Genomic DNA, 19,490 nt, shown 5'->3' on the forward strand with positions numbered 1-19,490 from the left:
GGCTCTGCGTAATAGATGATGTCCCAAGTGCCTCCAGCACAGGCAGTTCTCCAGCACACTTTAGGAAAGCAAACAAATCAGCCTCTCCTTCTTTATATTTATTTATTTATATTGGACTTCTACCAAAAAAAATTAATATCCATCATTAGGAATCAGTATAAAAAGGCGATAGTTGTACACAGACCTCAGCTATGGAGAGGGTAAACCCTTAACATGCAGAGGAAGAGCTGCATGGCAAATCACACCTTTTCTCCTTAATGCTTTCCTATAAAACATGCAAACAATCACAACAGTGCTGCCATGTCCTCTGCAACACAGAGAGGGATTTTTCCCCCAATAACTTAGATGATTGTGACTGTGACTTAAACCATGCATAGCTGTGCAAAGCCTGGCTTTCTCCAGAAGTACCTGTTACCTGCGTTCAGCTGAACAAACCCATGCTTCAGCTACAGTCACTGCAGAACCTTTAATGCTACATAGTTCTGTACTCAGAACAGTTCAGGGGTTCCAACTGACCTTTATTCTAATTTCCATCTGTGACACATCTGTCTGTGTCAAGAGACAGAAACCAATATAAGACAGCAATGGGAGGCGTACCAGTGTGACCACGGCAATGTGAGTCCAAGCACTGGCAATATGGGATGATACAAAAACTATTCATGACTTCTGTGGTGCCTGTGATACCAGTCAAGGGATACTACTATGGCATAGCATGAAGCCTTTTCCTTTCCCCATCCTCAAGACCTTCACTAGAAGAACTAAGCCATATGGCTACAAAAGCCTCCTGCACTTCAGCTGAGGACCAAAAAGAGGATGAAGGCCAAGCAGGTTCTCCCACTTCTCCCCAGCAAAACACACTCTCCACAGCAGGTGGAGAGTGAAGGTGAATGAGGGAGAAGGCATGGCTATCCCAGAGAAAGAGGCCAGAGGGTGCCAGAGCAGCTTCCACCTGCTATTGCAGCCCCTATGATGAAACCACATCTTCCCAGAATGGGTCCTAGGCAGATAGAACTGAAGGAGGGAAGGGACTGATGACAAGGAACAGCCTCTTGTTGATACCACCATCACTGACAAAATAAAACCCCCATTTACTAGTCCAAAGCATTCACACTCACTGATAGTTTGGTAACAAATACCATGAAGGTTTCAAAGCTGCTGCTTGTTAACAGTATCCATTTCCCTCCATGTCTATTTGTTTCAATACAACAAATTTGGTGCTTGCCTAAATTAGTCCCTGAAACTCAGCTCTCTTCCAGAACCAGCAATGCGCCTAAGCATCACTGTGCACACTGATAGCACAATCTGTGTGAGGCACACGTGTTCAACTACATTTCCAAACAAGGAACCACCTGACAACATTTTCATCTCTCCTGCAGGAGTGGTACAATGGAGTATAGCAACAGGGAACAGTTGCACTGGGGACTACCTCCCTAATACCTACAAAAATTATGAAGCTTCATTCTGCTCTAAGAGCTGCACCTTGCTAACTGGGTATCTTAAGAGTACAAAACCCCTTCCCTATTTTTAAGCACACTGTTTAACAGCTACACAAGACTGCAACACATTTCCTTCTGTTGTTGGTTTATCAAATCAAACTCCCATCTCCAGCTAGCACCACAATATCAAATATGGAGATATCAGCAGTGGAGCCCAAGGTGTGCAGTCTCTCCCTCTCACCAGAGCCCAGCAGCCACACAGTGCTAACCCCACTATCATCTGGCGTGATCAGGGTGGCACCACAGCCCTCCTCTTCCACAGACTAGGAAGATGTGCCTGGTCAACCTGGTGGCCTCAGGCATGGCCTTCTGCTCCTCATGGCCCTCCTGAGCAGCGAGTGCAGATGCTGCTGGACCCTGCCCAGACACAGTTCCTGGGCATCACAGGAGGTCACAGAAGGACCTTGCAGTGCTTGGCTGGGCAAGGGACCTTGAGAGTTGGGGCAGAACTGCAACTTGGTTGCAGAGACTCTGTCTTTCTTCAATACATCATCACTCTTTCTCTCAGGGATGCTTTAGGAGAGTGATATTACTAAAAATGCTACTAATTCCCTGAAAAACACCAAGTTGAAATCAATCTCACAAACTTTCCCAAGATCAATAGGTTTTAATGAACACAGAAAACACACACAGTAGCAACCACGGGCAAGTACCAAGAGACCAAGCTAGAGTAATAAATTGCACCTGCTCCAACATTTTCCTGGCAGGAAAAAATTGACATATCACTAAGCAGGCTGTTGCTCAGCTCAAACACCCACAGGATCTGAGGGACCACAGGATGGGTGACCCACGTGGTGACTTACCACAGCAAAGCACAGCCAAGACTCAATGCCAGATGTGTCCCCCAGAGAAGGACAGGGTTTTGGCAGCTCTCAGTTGACGGAGCAGCCCAGCCCAGAGTCAGTCTCTCTGACTGCAGGTCCAAGGGGCTGCTTCCTACAGTAAAGGGTCCTGGTACAGCCTGTTTATCTCTCAGAGGGTAAAAAGAATATTTAGTCACCTGTTTCAGTCATCAACCGTCATTTTTTAGTGTTCACCCTGGGAAAAACTTTGACAAGCTAACTCTTTTCCTAGCTGTTATCATCGATGGAAAAGAGACAACAGTGTCAAATTAAACCTTACTGTTAACAGAGCAAAAATGTTGGTTTATGTCTTTTACAGTGAAACCTAACATTAAGTGTGCTCTTCCATGAATTTTCTAGAAGACTTGAGCATCACATCCTATTTTTCCCCAAGAGCTATCATACAGACTATCACTTTCTAGTAAATTCCATGAGTATTTGATAATCAAATGCAACTTCTGTTTTGTCAGCTAAATAGCCTTCCTCATCCTAAAGCACCAAATTCTTTTGACATGAAACAGGAAAGGAATTCACTTCTAACAGTGACCCTGCAATTCCATTTTACAATTTAAAATACAATTCCATTTTACAATTTAAAATTTTGGAGCAAATGCACCACTTTCCCAGGATTTAATATCTGATATTATTTCCATATACTAAACAATACAGAAGATTTCACTGGTTGAACCCCTGTAACAGCACAAATCATAGCAATGTAAATATGCAAAGGATCTTATTACAACCATTACACTCTTCTCATCAATCTCATTCTATACTACTGTGTTAAGGACATCTAAGTATTCTTAGGTGCATGTACAATGGAAAAAAATTAATACCCCTTTCAATGAATCTCTCACAAAATTTTCTCTCTCCCCAAATCATAGAATTGTTTAGGTTGGGAAAGACCATGTTCATCAAGTCGAACTGTTAACACAGCACTGCCAAGTTCACCACTAAACCATGTCAAGTCCCACATCCACACATCTTTTCAATACCTCCAGGGATGCTAAGCTCCACCCTTTCCATGAGGAGCCTTTTTCAGGGCTTGAGAACCCTTTCAGTAAAGGAATTTTTTGTAAATCCAATCTAAACCTCCCCCAGTGCAACTTGTGGCCATTTCTGCTGGTCCTGTCACTTGTTACCTGGGAGAAGAGACCAACCCCCACCTGGCCCCACCTCCTCTCAGGTACTTATAGTGTTAAGGTCTCCCCTGAGTCTCCATTTCTCAGGCTACACAATCCCAGCTCCTCATAAGACTTGTGCTCCAGACCCTTCACCAGCTCCATTGCCCTTCTCTGGACACACTCCAGCACCTCAATGTCTTTGCTGATGTAAGTGGACCAAACCTGAACACAGGATTTGAGGTGTGGCCTCACCAGTGCTGAGTACAGGGGGACAGACAGCCACTGCCCTGCTCCTGCTGGCCACACTATTCCCCACACAGGCCAGGAACCCATTGGCCTCCTTGGCCACCTGGGCACACTCTGGCTCTCGTTCAGCCACTGTCACTCAGCACTCCCAGGTCCTTTTCCACCAGCAGCTTTCCAGCCACTCTGCCCCCAGCCTGTAGTGCTGCCTGGAGTTTTTCATGACCCAAGAGCAGGACCCAACACTTGGCCTTGGTGAACCTCACAAAATGGCCCCAACCCATTGATCCAGCCTGTCCAGATCCCTCTGCAGAGCCTTCCTGCCCTCCAGCAGATCAACACTCCTGGCTAGCTCAGTGTTGTCTGCAAAATGACTGAGAGTGCACTCAATCCTCTTGTTCAGATCATTGATAAAGATATTAAACAGAACCAGCCCCAGTACTGAGCCCTGGAGAACACCACTGGTGACCAGCCATCAGCTGGATGTAACTCCATTCACCATCACTCTTTGGGCCCTGCCATCAAGACAGATTTTTACCAGGCCTCTTCATGCCACTATCTGTGTTTTAAATTACTTTAATACCTATTCACATCTAAATTCAACTGAATTCACTGGGAACAGGGCATTTGAAAATCAAGATATTTCTTTAAGTGCTTAAAAAGAATTTGTAAAGTAATGCCATATATCCAGATTTCACAATTTTATCTACGAAACTTGTTATTCAGAATTAAATAAAATTACATAAACCCACTTCTTTTTAAGTTAGTTTATTTTTTGAAAACTCAACAATTACCAATGCTTAGTTGCATTAATAACTCACTTTCCAGAATGCTTCAAAAGAAAAATTAAATTATATTAGATTATTTTTAATAACTTGTAGAATTTAAAAGTGCCCAGTTATAAATTAAAGGACTACAGAATAAAGGTAGCAAATGCACACATTCAATGCTATTAAAAGGCAGACACATGAGATCTCATGTATCTTGTGCCATTTGTAAAAAGATTGTTTTATTATCAGTGTAACTAATCACAATGAAGACATCTCTTACAATCAAAGACATTATAATGAATTTTCTTTACAGCTACAGAGAAATGGGATTTGCTGTTCCATATCAAACTAGAACAGGCTGTATAAATTCTTCTTCATATTTATTATTAAATGTAACTTTTATCTATAAAATCAGCCATGAAATATTAAAAACTGAAACAACAGAATTTATATCCTTTACTTAATTTAGTTTAAACGGTCTATTCACTAAAGAGAGGGGAAAAAGGTTACATATGTATTATATAATGTGCCCTCCCCTCTCCCTCCTAAGTGTTTCCATTATAAACCACCTAGTTTTTGGAATTTATACCTCAGCTGTAAAAATCCACTTCATATGTAAAAGTTGGTATACTTTTCCTTTTACAAATTAAAAAAAAAACCTGTTTCAGAAGGAAGGCAAGAAAGAATGTGAGAGAAGAGAAGGGGAAAAGCAATTAGACTAAGAATCTTAACTCTTAGCCAGTTAAATCAGTTGGTAGGAGCCATCTGTTAATTCAGACCCATCTTGCCACCCCATCCCCTGAAGAACCATTGGGAGATGGTCAGCTGGCTGCACCAGAGCCCCTGGGCAGATGGGAGCCAGGTATTGGCCTCCAGCTGCTGCTGACCTGCCAGGTCTGGCTATCTTAGCCTACTGCTGCCTCCTGAAGTCAGCTGTACAACTGGGAATCGGACAAATGGAAAGTAAGTGAGAATAGCAAACAGCATTAAAATCACCTGTGGCAGAGAAGAGACAAGACAAAGCACATTAGCACATCTTAAAAATGACAAAGAGACAAAACAGCCGGTAAAAAAAGGGTTCTCACAATTAAAAGATATAAGACTTGAGAATTCAAGAACTGGCGATTGGAAAATATACAGTGCAATGAAAACTGAACAGAAAAATAAAGGCAGATAAAACCATCAGAAGTTCACACAAGGATTAAAAGTGTCTTATTTAAGACAGCATGGAAAATAATTCATACATAAGATGGCAGATTCCAAAATGAAGCATGAAATTAAGCAACAAGAGACAAGCAATCTATGACCTTAAGGTGCAAGCTACAACCTACCCTATTTCCTGCTAGCAATATCTTACTTTCAGCTTTTTCCTGGAGCACAACAGCAACATTCACCTTTACTCCCAGAGTCCCCATTTTACAGTCTGAAAGGAATAGAAAGAAGGAGCAAAGGATTAAAACCTTGTATTGGCTCTCATAGTGCAGGTGGTGAGTTGGATGAGCTGACAGGAGCAACAACCAAGCTACACCAGGTAGATGCCTGCAGACACTGTCTCAGGAGCAGCAGGGAAGCTGGCAAAGACCTGAAGTCCAGAGACGCTCCCACGTGCCCCAGATGATGTTGCACTCTTGCTTAGAGGAAACCACCGGGGTCATGTGTTCAAACATAGCCTTTATTTAGTCTTCAGCTAAGTTTATTCATCAGAAAAGTCTCTCTCTTGGCAATTCTTTAACTACAAGCCCATGAGGACTATGTATATGTATTGCAACCAATTCCCACAACAATACAAATAAGCAATACCTATAAATTCATTGGGTCTCTACAGTGATTCAGGCTTGAAGGTAGGTTTTCAAAAAACCTTCACAAGGAAGACCTTTTAGTGGACTAGATTAATCTGGCATACACAGACAGCAGAGGATATTTACAAAATATGCATAAAAAGCCAAACACAGTAGAAAGATATTACCTACACACCCTCCTGCCACACACTCAAAAAAGGCAAATGAGCAAAAAGAACTACAAAGTATGAATTTTAGGGATCTATTGGACATTGATATCATTCATTATTTTGATACAGCTTGATTTGCAATAGAGACAAACAATGAGGAACCAGAGAAAGAAAGAGAAGATTGATGCTCTAAGGCAAACATATCCTTAAAACTTAAAACAGCAAAGTCTGCAAATGCAGTATCAGTTACCAATGCATGGAATTTATGCCAGATCATCAACAGGAAAAAAGGGAAAGGAATGGCTGAACCAAACAGCAAGGATCCACTAAGGGATCGGATGGTCTCATGGCACAAAATCTGCACTCGATTCCCAAAATTCAACATTCCAAAATCACTCATGTCTGTATCTATCTGGTATGTTAGCTTCACAACCAGCATGAGACAGCCCCTAAGCTGGAGAAAAACAGAGAGCACAAGTCCTAAGCCCAGAAAATGAGAGTTGCTAAATATGGCAATCTGGAGAAAAGACACTGACTCTGCAGAGCTGCTACCACATCATTTACTGCTCACAAACCTGAGAAGCCTCAGTCTTGTGCCTGGGGCACACCTGCAGTTTGAACACCCAAGCAAAGCCTCCTACTCCACTGCAGCTGCTCCATAACTTGGTGTCCACCAGTCCCAAAAACAGAGCCTGTTCAGGCCTGCATGTCTCATGCAGGGATTAGGAATCTTTTATGAAGAGTCACTAAAATCCACATTAACTCTAGGAACAGTTTTATACTTCATGTCAAAAAAATGCACAGACTATGAGATTACTTCATTCAAATTCACTGTATTTATTAGAATTTATGATCAAAATATATTCATTACAAAAAATATATATTGAACAAACACAAGAAAACCTTTATTAATTGCTCTACCTGGCTGCTCTTATTCATTGGAAGGTCATCAAAAAATCATTGGGAGTGCTTTCAAGAACTATTCAAACAAACATTTCTAAAAGCAAAACCACAACAAAATGGTTTTTGAAATTAAAGCATATTTTACAAAGTACTAAAATTTGGAGGAATACTGTCCTCAAAATGTTCCTTTAAATTACCCCTATGTGGAATGACTGGCATGACTGTATTAGCCACACATTTTAACACTGTTTGATCCAGTCAGCTCACTAAATCATTAAAAATATACATGACTGAGCTTCAGTTTGACCTGCAGTGACTCCTATATGTACTCTCAAAATTAACACAAGCACTGAATGCTACTAATCTTCAACTTGTAATAAGTGATCAAAGAATACTGCCCTGTAATTCACTACAAACTAAAATCATAGCGCTGAACTTTGCATTTTCAAACAAGTGGTTTATAGCTCTAGATTTAAAATGCAAAGTTTCCATTATATTTAATAATTAAAATGCATGCTGTGTTATGGTTACATTTGGTGACTGGATTAGTAGTACCCCAACTGAGTTAAACAATGCCTTTTTCCTATTAGAGCTCATATTACCATATTGTCTATTTGTTTAAGAAAAGGAAGAAAAAAAGCACAGCAAGGAAGAAGGAATAAAAAAGAAATATGAATATCAAACATACTGAAAGACAGTGAGAACCAAGACAGCAAGAAGACCTGGTATCAGCAAAATATAGGCTAGCTGAAAGCAGAAAAGCTGAAATATCTGTGCATTTAAAGTATGAAAACTTTTAATAAAAAGAATATTCTCCCTTTGTCAATAAGGGTTCTCATTCAAAGTAAAGGGAATAAAGCTCAGTTTGTTTTCCCAGATGCAGTTGCTACAAATTGAGGGAATACAGACATCACTGTCAAAGAGCAGACTCTTTCAGGCTGTCAACTTCTTAATCAGGGTCTGACTTCACTGGAAAGTGTGAAATTATGTAATTATTTATGCTTTGCAATTCTGACGGTTTAAACAAATCCAGCACTATGAACATCATCTTTTATAATGCAAAACTCCTACTGTGATTTTGTTTTAGGGAATATACCTTTTCTTTTTTTCCTGTGCTTTCTAGGTGGTTTATTCCAACAAAATTTAAATATTATGTGAAGTATTTCTTTTCTCCCAAAACAGATCCCACAGAGCTTAGAAACATAATTTACAAGAATGAAAAATAATTGAAAAATAAAGTAAAAAAGAAATCATGGCCACAGTGACATCAACTGAAGCACTGTCACTTATATTGCCACCCAAAACTCTCTAACGGCAAGACTAAAGACCTTTGAGTACTTACAACAAATGTATAAATAAAATATTATTTGAGCCCATAAAAAGACATACTCCTTATATTCCTGCACTTCCATGCAATATTTAAGTATAAACTTCAGAGATTAACTTTGTTTTCATTTCAAATATATTTTCATTATCTTGGTACCAGCAGCACATACAAAGACAAGCTTGTGTGCCTGAAAGCTCACCTATTTCTCCCTCTATCGTAGCTGACCTATTGTATTGCCTCTGCCTGTAAGTCACCTCCTCAGAAACCCAGCCCCTTACAGGGTAAATAGCCTTAGCATACAAAATACAAAGGTAGGCATTCTCTGAAATAAAAGTTTATTTAACACCCCTTCTCAAAATTACACTTTACTGAAATCATGATGATGTGAACGAAGAAGAAGAGAAGAGAAAGCATTCCTGCAAGTCAATCTCCACCAGCACGTTATTTTCCTGGAAATGGAACCTGAATAGCCTGACCAGAGGTAGCAAAATGCATGGTCAGGTTTTCACTTGTCCTCTCCAAACAACACCTTCTGTGCCCAATGACCTTGTGCCCAGGAAGGATTTTTGGGGTTTGACAGAAGGAGCTCCTTGTATCTCATAAGATGCCTGCTCCAGAGCAGCTGCAGGTCAGCGCCAAACCTTTGTCAACTTTCTCTTCAGTCTCCTCGTCCCTTTCCCTCCTCAGGTTGCCATCCCTGTTGCAAACTCGTCAGGGGATACAAAGGAAAGGAGACAGGGAACAAAGCTTATATACAACCCTCTGCAGATATCAGAGGCACTCACAAAGAAGTCAAAGCAATACTTGTCAAGAATTTCTGAGCTACCTAGATTTAGAATGGCATTCACATTCACAAGTCTGCATTTTTAACACTCAAAGTCTAATGAGAAACAACTAAAGAAAAAAAAAAGGTAGTTTTTTTTCTTATAACATATCTGCCAAGTTCCAAGTACCAACAAGTAACAACACTGTATTGCAAAACCTCTGCTCAAGAACCAACCTCTTTTTTGAGGTAGGATTTGGACAAAAAAAATTAAAAATCCAATTTTATTTCTTTGGTTTTGTATGCAAAAATTATGAAATGGAGAGGTTGTATCAGGTTCTGATTTTGATCATTTTGACACAAATTGAAAAAATTCTGTTAAACTAAATGGAAATATTCTGATTTATAGTCAGGTAAATAACATCAAATTCTAGTCCCAGGTTTTCTTTCCTTCCTGATTAAATTACATTAATGTACACTCAAAACAAAGCAACTACTGCTATTCCTGTTGGTTTTTTCAGAAGAATAATTTATCTGTTAAAAAATACTACCTGGACATAAACATGAAGTCACAAGGGTTCTTCACATGTCTGCCATCTATCTGAAGCCTTACAACAAAGAGGCTTTTAGCAGTATCATAGTACGTGGACACCAACATATCATCCTAAATGTAGGGCAGAAATCAGCCTGCTTCTATGAGGACCTACATGCCACAGTTTCTCCCTAAAATACTTTTTATTAACCTGATACACATATGAAACAGCAAAACCCACAACACTCTGTATTCCTATGAGGAATGTACCAGAAAAGGCTCAACAACTAAATACTGCATCTTCACATTCTTGCTAAAAGGTTTGACATAGTATTCATTGCCATATTATTCCTAATTAGCAGTTTAAGCTTGTTAACAAGAACAGTTTATTTAAGGTAAACAGAATTATCTTTCCATTGTATAGGTAGGACTTGTAAATAGGACAGCTCATAAATTCTAAGATGAGAGCAACTAGGAAACTATTCATTAAGGCTTGGGTTATAAATTCAAAACATGAAGCATAACATGCTTAAAGAAGATGGTTTTATTTTTAAAAGCATTCATTAGGCTCTCATCTTCAAGCTTCAGACTTGTAAATAATTTAAAATGAAAATGCGAACAACAGGCAGGGAAAACAAAACAAATGCAATTCAAATCAGTCCATTGTTGTACCAATAAAACTCAGAACAACAGAAACTAAGTTGGCAGATTCTGAAGACAACATCCAGAAAACATCTTTATGTACTCTATCTTTGAACTTACATGTTGTGCTACCATTGCCTCCAACCAACAAAAAAAAAAAAAAAAATTAGCTCTGTCTTCTAACAGGCAGGCTTTGCCCAGTAAAGGATACACATGCTGAACTAGTAATTTTTGCTATATTCTGGAGATGCCAAAGCAAACAAACAAGCTGCAGTGCTTTTAGATTTTAAATTTATCCATTCTGACTTTTCAGAAATGTATATCCTATTAACAATTTATATGACATAACCCAAGAATAATCTTCCCTTTAAAGATTAAGGTAAACCTCAGTTTGCCTCACATGGGGAGCATGGAAAGAAACAGCCTTTACTTCAATGCCTTTACAGGCATTGAAAGTTAAAAGAAGACAAAAGTAACAAATCAAACAAAAAAACAAAACACTCTGTCCTGTGTGTGTATTCAGCGTCCCAAATCCTGCTGTCCCAAATCACTGCTGTCCTGAGTGTGTATTCAGCGTCCCAAATCCAATGTCGATGCATCCCTGCAGAAAGCATGTTACACACCAAGGAACCAGGAAAGTGCAACATTTTGCCTTAGCTGAAGGTATGGAGTTTGCTATCCTTTTCTCAAGGACTTGGAACGACCCAACTTAAATATTCAACGTCACCTAAACATTCAGTGGAAGACAAGCATGCAACTGGAATTTCTTTCTCCATGTTAAAAGACCACATTGCTCTGCAAAATGCAGAAGTGCCATATTCCTGTGCCATATTCCTATGCCATGGCTCTTGTGCAGAAAGATGTGCATAGATGCTGGCTATCCCAGGAACATCAAGACATGCTCCTCAGAAGCATGGAAACCAGGAAACCTGACATTTGTCAGTCACACAGATGTCCTGCAGGGCTGCAGAACACTGAGCAGGAAACCTGGCACACCCAGTGAGCTCTGGGCACACAGCAGGGTGAGATTCAGCTACAGCACACACAGCCAGCACAGAGCTTTCCAGAGGCACTACAAGAGCAGCAAGTCTGATGGCTCCACATGTGAACCAAGATGGAAAGGTCATCCCTGTCCCTGCTTCTCCCTCCAGCACAGAAGTGGGTGTGCCAACATGCTAGACACCACCAGGGCAGGTAAAGTAAGTCTCCTCCTGATTAGGAGTGCTAAAGCCAACTCTGAATGGACTGTCTCATGTTCACAGCAAATGTCTACAGCAAACATTTAAATAAATCCAATCTAAGCCATTGAACGGAAACAGGTGAAGGTCACAGGCTCTCCCAGAGTGAGCCCAAGCTTGAAAACCTGACTAAAGAGAGAGCTCACATATATAAAGCCATACCAGAGCTCTTGAGGACATCCAAATGGCAACACAACCATCTGTCTTTGATTAAATCAGAACTCCTGTCAGGACCTCCACAAACTTCTCTGGAACATTCTCAAACTTCTTGCTGGAATGTTTCCTACAGAAAAGCTTACATACCAGGTAACTGTATGGATTCCATAAAAAAACAAAATCACGTGAAACGATGATTTCCAAGTGAAATGATGACTTAGTGTTAGTATTCCAGTAAGCTTTGTTACCCCTTGTAATTCCAGTGGATTTTAACATTTGTATGTATTTTTTATATCATGCTACCTATATTTTTGAGAAGAATTTTTGAAATTACAAAGATGGGGCTAAGAACAGCAATAAACTTTATAACTACAGTGAGAGAAAGAAATAACAGCTACAAAATCATTTACATATGTACTTGTAGCAAAATATAAACTATAGAAATGTATACATTCAGATCTATACACTGAAATACTGTGTATCCTCACTCTGTACACCTCCCCCTGGGCCATTGCATACATCACACACACGTAACAACAACTTGTATGTCTGGACTCAGAAAGACAGAGGCAATTAAAATTTATGCCTGCACCACTAAGGATCAAGATAACCTAAAACACTCATGGCCTCACAGCCCACTTAAACAAAACCCATACAGACCATAGCTCAGTAGTAGGCCACACTACAGAGAAGAGCCTGTTGTAGAACAAGCAAGCAAAACAAAACAAAGCAAAAAAAAAAAAAAAAAATTAGCAATCAACAGCTCTGCTAACAGAGGACTCGAAAGCAGTCACAATCATGCAAACAAGCATTCTACTTTTGGAACACCATTAGTGCCTGTTTCTAAAAGGCACTTAGGTCATTTCTTTGTTCATAAGGATGTCTGTGAATTGGGTAGTAAGTACTGCAATTTTCCTTTTCATACTGAGGAGAAAAGATAGCTAGGTTTCTTTCTGCTATAAAGCTATAGATTGCTGACATAAGTTTGGGACACAACTTTCTTTCATCTTCACGTGTTGAAGAACTGAGATTAAGAAAAATATGAAAACTTTCACATACATTTAACATAACACCTACAATAGGCTACAGACCGTCCTGTAACTACTGACTCTTCTCTGGCAGATGGCAGAAACAGGACTAATGGCATTCACAACTGCAGAGCAGGAAAGCATGTATGATTCCTGTTTTAAACATGCAACTCCTTTCTGCAAAGCAAGAAGTTACCTTTGGAACTTTTGCAGGTGAGAAATTGGAAATTACAGGAACATCTTTTTACATTTTTTGCTTCTTCACTAGTTTTATATACACATGCTAACAAACAATCTCAGTTTATAGGTTAACACAGCCCATAATGACCAAAAAAAAAATTATAGTTTAGAAGTATGTATAGGCATATTTAAACTTTCATACAGGCTTGCGTAGCCATGTAAGAATGTCCACTGCAAAAGCAAACAGACCAAATATAAAACCATTCTAATGTTACTGGAGAGATTTTGCATGAAATTTGACATCACAGGCCAGGCAAGATTTAAGTAGTTTGCAGTGCCAGATCCCATGCAACCCTACTCCTAACACATTCTCTCCAAGACATCCATGGATAACCCTATGCTTGCTAGTACTAAACACTGTACTTGCCTGAGAGAAGTCAGCCTCTTCTCCCAGGCAACCAGCAACGGGACAAGAGAACACAAGTCTTAAGCTGCACCAGGGGGAGTTTAAGCTGCACATGAGGAAGAGTTTCTTGACACGTGATTAGCCATTGGAATGGACTGCCCAGGGAGGTGATGGAGTCACCATCCCTGGAGGTGTTTAAGGAAAGACTGAACCCAGCACTTAGTGCCATGGTCTAACTGACATGGTGGTGTTGGGTCAGAGATTGGACTTGATCTCCAAGGTCTTTTGAGAAAGAACATTAGTTGATTCTGTGATCACTGGTGAGGCACAGTGCTCATTCCTTCATGTATTTGTGTCCACCAAGAACTGCTGTCATTGCTTCTGCTCCTTCCACTCCTGGTGCACAGGAGAAGCAGTGCCTCCATGCCTGGGCTGCAGAGTAAGGTGGCTGCACCTCGGGCAGCGGTGGCAGCGCTGGGGGGCTGTGCTACCCCAAGGTGGCAAGGCCAACACAAAGCAAGACCTTCCTGGGGTAGAAAAATAACCACGAATGCTGAGCTGGGCAGCTGCTGACAGCATGTCAAAGTGAAAGCACCACTTCCATTTGACTCTTCACGCAACACAGAGCACAGCAGAGAGACCACTCCACTGCATGTCTGGTTCTGAGAACAGCTGAAGGAAACACAGCCACTACATCTGTTCAATCACATCATCTTGTCTTTCTCCCCAAGCTTTCAAAAGAGTAAGTTTTACTCCAGATTTCAATCTAAAAGGTCAACTTTTTAGTACCTTTAACATGCACCATAATACCAAGGCATTAATTTCAATGAATGACTAGACCAAGTGTATCTGAAACCAGTGGTTTTATTTGACTTGGTGGGATCATCCATCCAATGAAACCTTTATGTTTTCCTGAGGAAAGGAATATTTAAATTCTAAATCATGTTAGGAAATTCAAACATAAGAGCCACCAAACAATTCCAGTTCAACCACATTTCATGTGCCAGTGTGTCTGTAAATTCCACCTCATGCACAAAATCCCAACACTGTACACATTCAAAAAATTGGAAAAAAAAAATAGGCAAAGCAAAGCCACCTCATTCTAATGTTGTGCACACTAACAAGAAAATGCTGTTCTTCATTACAAAAGGTTGAGTTTAATGGAATACTGCGACTGACATCTTCTTCACACACATTGTATCTCCAAGTAATGTTTTTCTATAGAGACAACACAGGTTAAGTTTTAAAAGCATTTCTAACAAAGAAAACTCTCATGCAAATAAATTAGAAATCTTTGATGCTGTTACTATACAGTAGTTCCTACAGAAGAATGATAGTAAAGAATTTAACTCATGTCATTTGAATTATATTTCCCAAAATGCTAATAAAACTGACATGTTTGAACATACTGAAAAAGTCACAGTCCATCATCGTCCTGTCACATCAGTGCATTTAACTTTTTCTAAAATGTATGGATTATACAATTACTGCCAGGCTCCATATTTTATATATAAAAGCTACAATCTGATTATATGTCCATGTTGAGATAATTTATGAAATAAGGACGGAATGACTGCAATGTTACTTCCATGATGAATGTAACTTGCTGTGAATAGTGTAGGAGATTGCAAGAGAGACCCAACTGAAGCCTGTAATTGTCTTCATCTTTCATGAAGAGGTGTGACCTGGGAAAAATATAAATCCCAACATCCAAAGCTCCAGCCTCATACAAACATCTTGGTTACTCATATTCTGATAGAGGAATGGAAAATTTATAGTCTTCACATGCCACACCTTTGGGGTATTAAGGTGAGAATCGCAGGGAATTATATCCAGTGTTTAAATTGTATGTTAGTCTGTAAGGGTTTTTCACCACCAGAAAATCCACCACTGCCACTCTTACCCTTGCACTTTGAGATTCCCATTATTTACCACTCCCTAGGTGATACCACCATCCTTAGTATCATATGGATGAGCATGAGCAAAGCCAAGGTCCTGCAAGTCTGCATCTGTACAACTACAAAAAGAAGCAAAGAGAGCACAGGAAAACAGAAACAAAACCTTTAACTTTATAAATTTTAAGATCACTACAAGCTATTGCATTCAGATCACAAATGGTTTTTCCTTCCTCCACCTAATATTACATTTAATATTAACATTGTGGTCCACAGGCCACAACTATTTGTTATGGAGTTATTTGAAGTTATTTGAAGGAGCAACAGGAAACCTTTCACAACAGCTCAAAGTAAACAGGACAGGACACAGACTCATAGAAAGGCTTGGGTTGGAAGGGACTTCAAAGATCACCTAGTGCCAACACCTTCTGCAAGAGCCAGTTGCTCAGAGTCTCATCCAACCTGGCCTTGGAACAGTTACAGGGATGGGGCACCCACAGCCTCTCTGGGCAACCTGTGCTAGTGCCTTTCCACCCTCACACTAGACAATTTCTTCTATATAAAGGACATACAGACAATAACCTATCCCTCAAAGGCCACCCAGCAGTTCTGGTTTCATGATCTTTCTTTCTGAAGACAGACACACCCTCAGAAGTGTATTAACATTTCTATTGCTTTCCCTGCCACCATCTGACAGGTTCCCCAGGGGTCTGACTCCTTAGATCAAAGCCATGTCGAAAATCAGAAGACTGAGAGCACAGGAGGTGCTCATGATTCAAGAGCCCGACCTCCAGAGGAGGGCAGTAGTCCTGTGAGGAAGCTGAGGGAGCTGGGATTGTTTAGCCCGGAACAGGCTCAAGGGAGACCTTATCATTCTCTACAACCACCTGAAAGTAGGGTGAGGCCAGGTGTGGGTCAGCATCTTCTCCCAGGCAACAAAAGCCTTAAGCTGCACCAGGGGAGGTTTAGGCTGGGCATCAGGAAGAAATCTTTCACTGAAAGTGCGATTAAACCTTGGAATGGGCTGCCCAGGGAAGTGACAGAGTCACTGTTCCTGAAGGTGTTTTAATGAAAGACTGGATGTGGCACACAATGCTATCTGTTGACAAAACGGTGTTCGCTGTATCAGAGGTCCTTTCCAACCTACTTCTGTAATTCTGTGACTGCTCTGCCTAGTAACTGATGCAGAATCAAGGGAAAGTAGCAACCACACTTCCTTTATCCCTTACAAGAGCCACGTACAGAGCTCCTGCAATCACGTGTGTCCATCCCTCACCGTCAACCGCTGCACTTCTCAAAGCTCATCCCCGCTCATTCTACAGCAACCTTCGGGAAAGGAGGGGGAAGTAAAAAACGGGGGGCTCGGGCGGCTGAAACCACTCAGGGCAGCGCCGCCACTCCCGAGCGCCCTCCCCGGACCGACCCCGCCCCGCCGCGCCTGCGCAGCCAGCGCCGCGCCATCTATCCCTGCTCGGCGGGTCGGGGGTGCCGCCCGGGGCCGTCCCTGTGGGGCGGCGGCTCCACGGGGCCGGCGCCCACCGCCGCCGCCGTGCCCCGCCGTCTCCTCAGGCCGCAGCCGCGCCCGGCCGGGCCCCGCGCGTGCGCACCGGCCCCGCGGAGCTGGGCGGGGGGGGGGACACAGGGAACAGGGGAGGAGCCCGGAGCACGCGCCAGCCGGAACCGCGCAGCGCGGTGGTGGCTCGCGCGGGTCCCGCCCTGCCCGGTTCTCTCTCCGTCCGTCCCCGCTGCCCTCGCCCATGCCCTCTCCCTCTCCTTTGCCCGCCGCCGCCCGCCTGCGGCACAGCGGAAGGGAAGACCCCCACGGCCCCGGGGCCGGCTGCGGCAGCCAATGAGCGCCAGAGGCGCTCTTCCCGCCCTCAGCGCCCCGGCCAATCGGCGAACAGCTTGGGAGGAAGCAGGCACGGGATTGGCTCGGATGGCGACCCACAACCCGCTCGCCCGCCCACCCAAAAAAAAAAAAAAAAAAACGACGGCAGCGCAGAGGCCCAAAAAGCCCGAGGGGAGACGGCGACGGGGCGACCCCGTGAGCCCCCCTCGCGAGGACCGAGGCAGCGGCTCGCCCCGCGCCGCTGGGCGGCGGGACGGGCCAGCCGCGCCGCGACGGGCAGCGCTTACCGCGCGGGGGGAGCCGAGCGCCTCCGCTTGTGCTGAGCCGTGTCACCAGTGGCGCGCCGTAGATCCGCCGCGCTGCGTCACGCCCGGCGCGGGGGGGGGGCGGGAGCGAGGCGCGCTCACGTGACGCGGCGGCCCCGGCGGGGCGGGGGAGCCGGTGCGGCGGCGCCGCTCGTGCCGCCGCGGGCGCGTGGGGCCGCGCGCCCAACGGCCGTGCGCGCACGCACGGTCCGGCGCCATCTTGCCCTGCCCTGACAGCGCCCCTGGCTCCCGGCCGCTGCTGTCCCCCACATCCCGGGAAAGGACCGTCCCCAAAGAAAGGACGGAGCCCCGAGGGTTTTCCCGTCGTGCGCCTGCCGGACAAGAGCAGACCCGCTGGCTCCTGCGGGCGCGGGTTTGGGGCTCCCCGCAGCTGCCCGTTCCTTGGTGCGTGGCGCAGCCCGGCCTGCAGGCGGCCTCCGCCCCTAGGGCAGCCCCCGCGCTGGGTGCCGCGAGGGTAACCTTGGGCTGCACAGGGCTGTGGACAAAGCTGTGCTTCACATTCTCACCCCGCATCGCACCGCAGCGAGATTTGGATCTGGTCCTTGGGAAACCTGTTCTGGAGAAGGAGGGGGAAACAAGTCCTTGACGCACAGCCCGCAGCCGTTCACTGGGCTTCACTAGGGTTATCGGTCGAAAGGCGTCGACAGTCCAAGCTATATTAAAATACCTGTCAGAGAGTGCAGTTCAAGGAAGAAACAGTTGAAAAAGGCAAGAGGGAGGCAGTTTGTAAAGTATTTCGCATTTTATAAATTCGTGAAGAAACCGTGATGATGAAACCCTAAGTGTTCTTTCCCTCTTCTTAAGCCAAGTCACATGATTAAGTATAATACCAAAGCAAAGAAGCAACGTGTAAAGAGTCTTCAGATGCCTGTGGTGAAATCCAGTTGTTTTTTCACAGTGTCTTCTGATTTTTAAAATGCAGGTTTCCCATTTATCTCCTGATGACACAACATTTTTTAGTAGACCGTATCTTATTTAAACAGCTTTTAGCATTCTTCAAGGGTGTGGCACAGAGGCCAAAGGAGAGAACACCTAGGTTTGCAGTTCATTGACTTGGCACTGACAGTGTGCACAGGTTTACCAACTAGAAGTGACAATTCACAGTGCTATTCAGCCAGTTAGCCACTGGCTAATCTGCTAAATTTATGGCACAGCAATGCCAGTTCTCTTGTGGGTTGTAAAGAGTGTAAGAATGTGTTAAAAACAAAGAGTTGCTGTGGCCTGAAGCCTTCATTGAAGCAAAGTGGAGCACCCCGGACTTTACCAGTGTCTTGGGAAAGATCTGAAATGAATGAACAAAATTTAAAACAGCAAAGTACCACATAGGACACTGGTGAGAGAGGGTATCTCCTTGTCCTGTACCTAAGGGTTATAGTACATAATTTAATTATTCTGTGTATAACAGGAAATCCCCACAGAATATGGCTAAATTTGTAGTAAAGATATCTGTGGGATTTTAAATACATATTTAGATTTAATCGTTTGAAGCCACTGGCAGTTGTAAGACTAATACAATTATGAACAATCTGATTGTTCTGGATATTTTTCAGCATGGGGAAAGAGGTAAAACAAACTTTTGATGTCCTCAAAGCTCAGTTTCTCTGCAGTTTACAAATTCCTTTCATATGGCTTTAAAGATTTGTAGATTTGGGTCTCAGATAACAGCAAGTGAACCTGCCTGACCGATCAGTTATTTCATCATTTGCTTACTGAGAGGAAACATAGTGGAGAAGAAGACACGACTGTGCGAGCTGGAGTCTTAATAGTTGAAACACTTCTAACAAAATGAGGAGAGGCAGCATATTTTAGGAATTGCCTGAAG

General features: G+C 43.0%; 1 protein-coding gene across 2 annotated transcripts in view; it reads right to left on the bottom strand.

Annotated features, from left to right (window-relative positions):
• Window positions 1-17,697, bottom strand: part of ZNF407 (zinc finger protein 407) — a 335,063-nt gene extending 317,366 nt beyond the window's left edge. Inside the window, exon 1 of one of the 2 annotated variants that reach the window (XM_036406756.2) lies at window positions 17,630-17,697. The gene's annotated coding sequence lies outside the window, so the exon portion shown is untranslated. Of the gene's footprint in view, window positions 1-2,299; window positions 2,361-17,629 lie in introns of those variants that run through there. The other variant, XM_036406755.1, reaches the window with a different exon arrangement.
• Between the last annotated feature and the right edge of the window lie 1,793 nt (window positions 17,698-19,490).

The sequence above is a fragment of the Molothrus ater genome, chromosome 1 (assembly GCF_012460135.2).
Source record: "Molothrus ater isolate BHLD 08-10-18 breed brown headed cowbird chromosome 1, BPBGC_Mater_1.1, whole genome shotgun sequence".
NCBI classification, from domain to species: Eukaryota; Metazoa; Chordata; class Aves; order Passeriformes; family Icteridae; genus Molothrus; species Molothrus ater.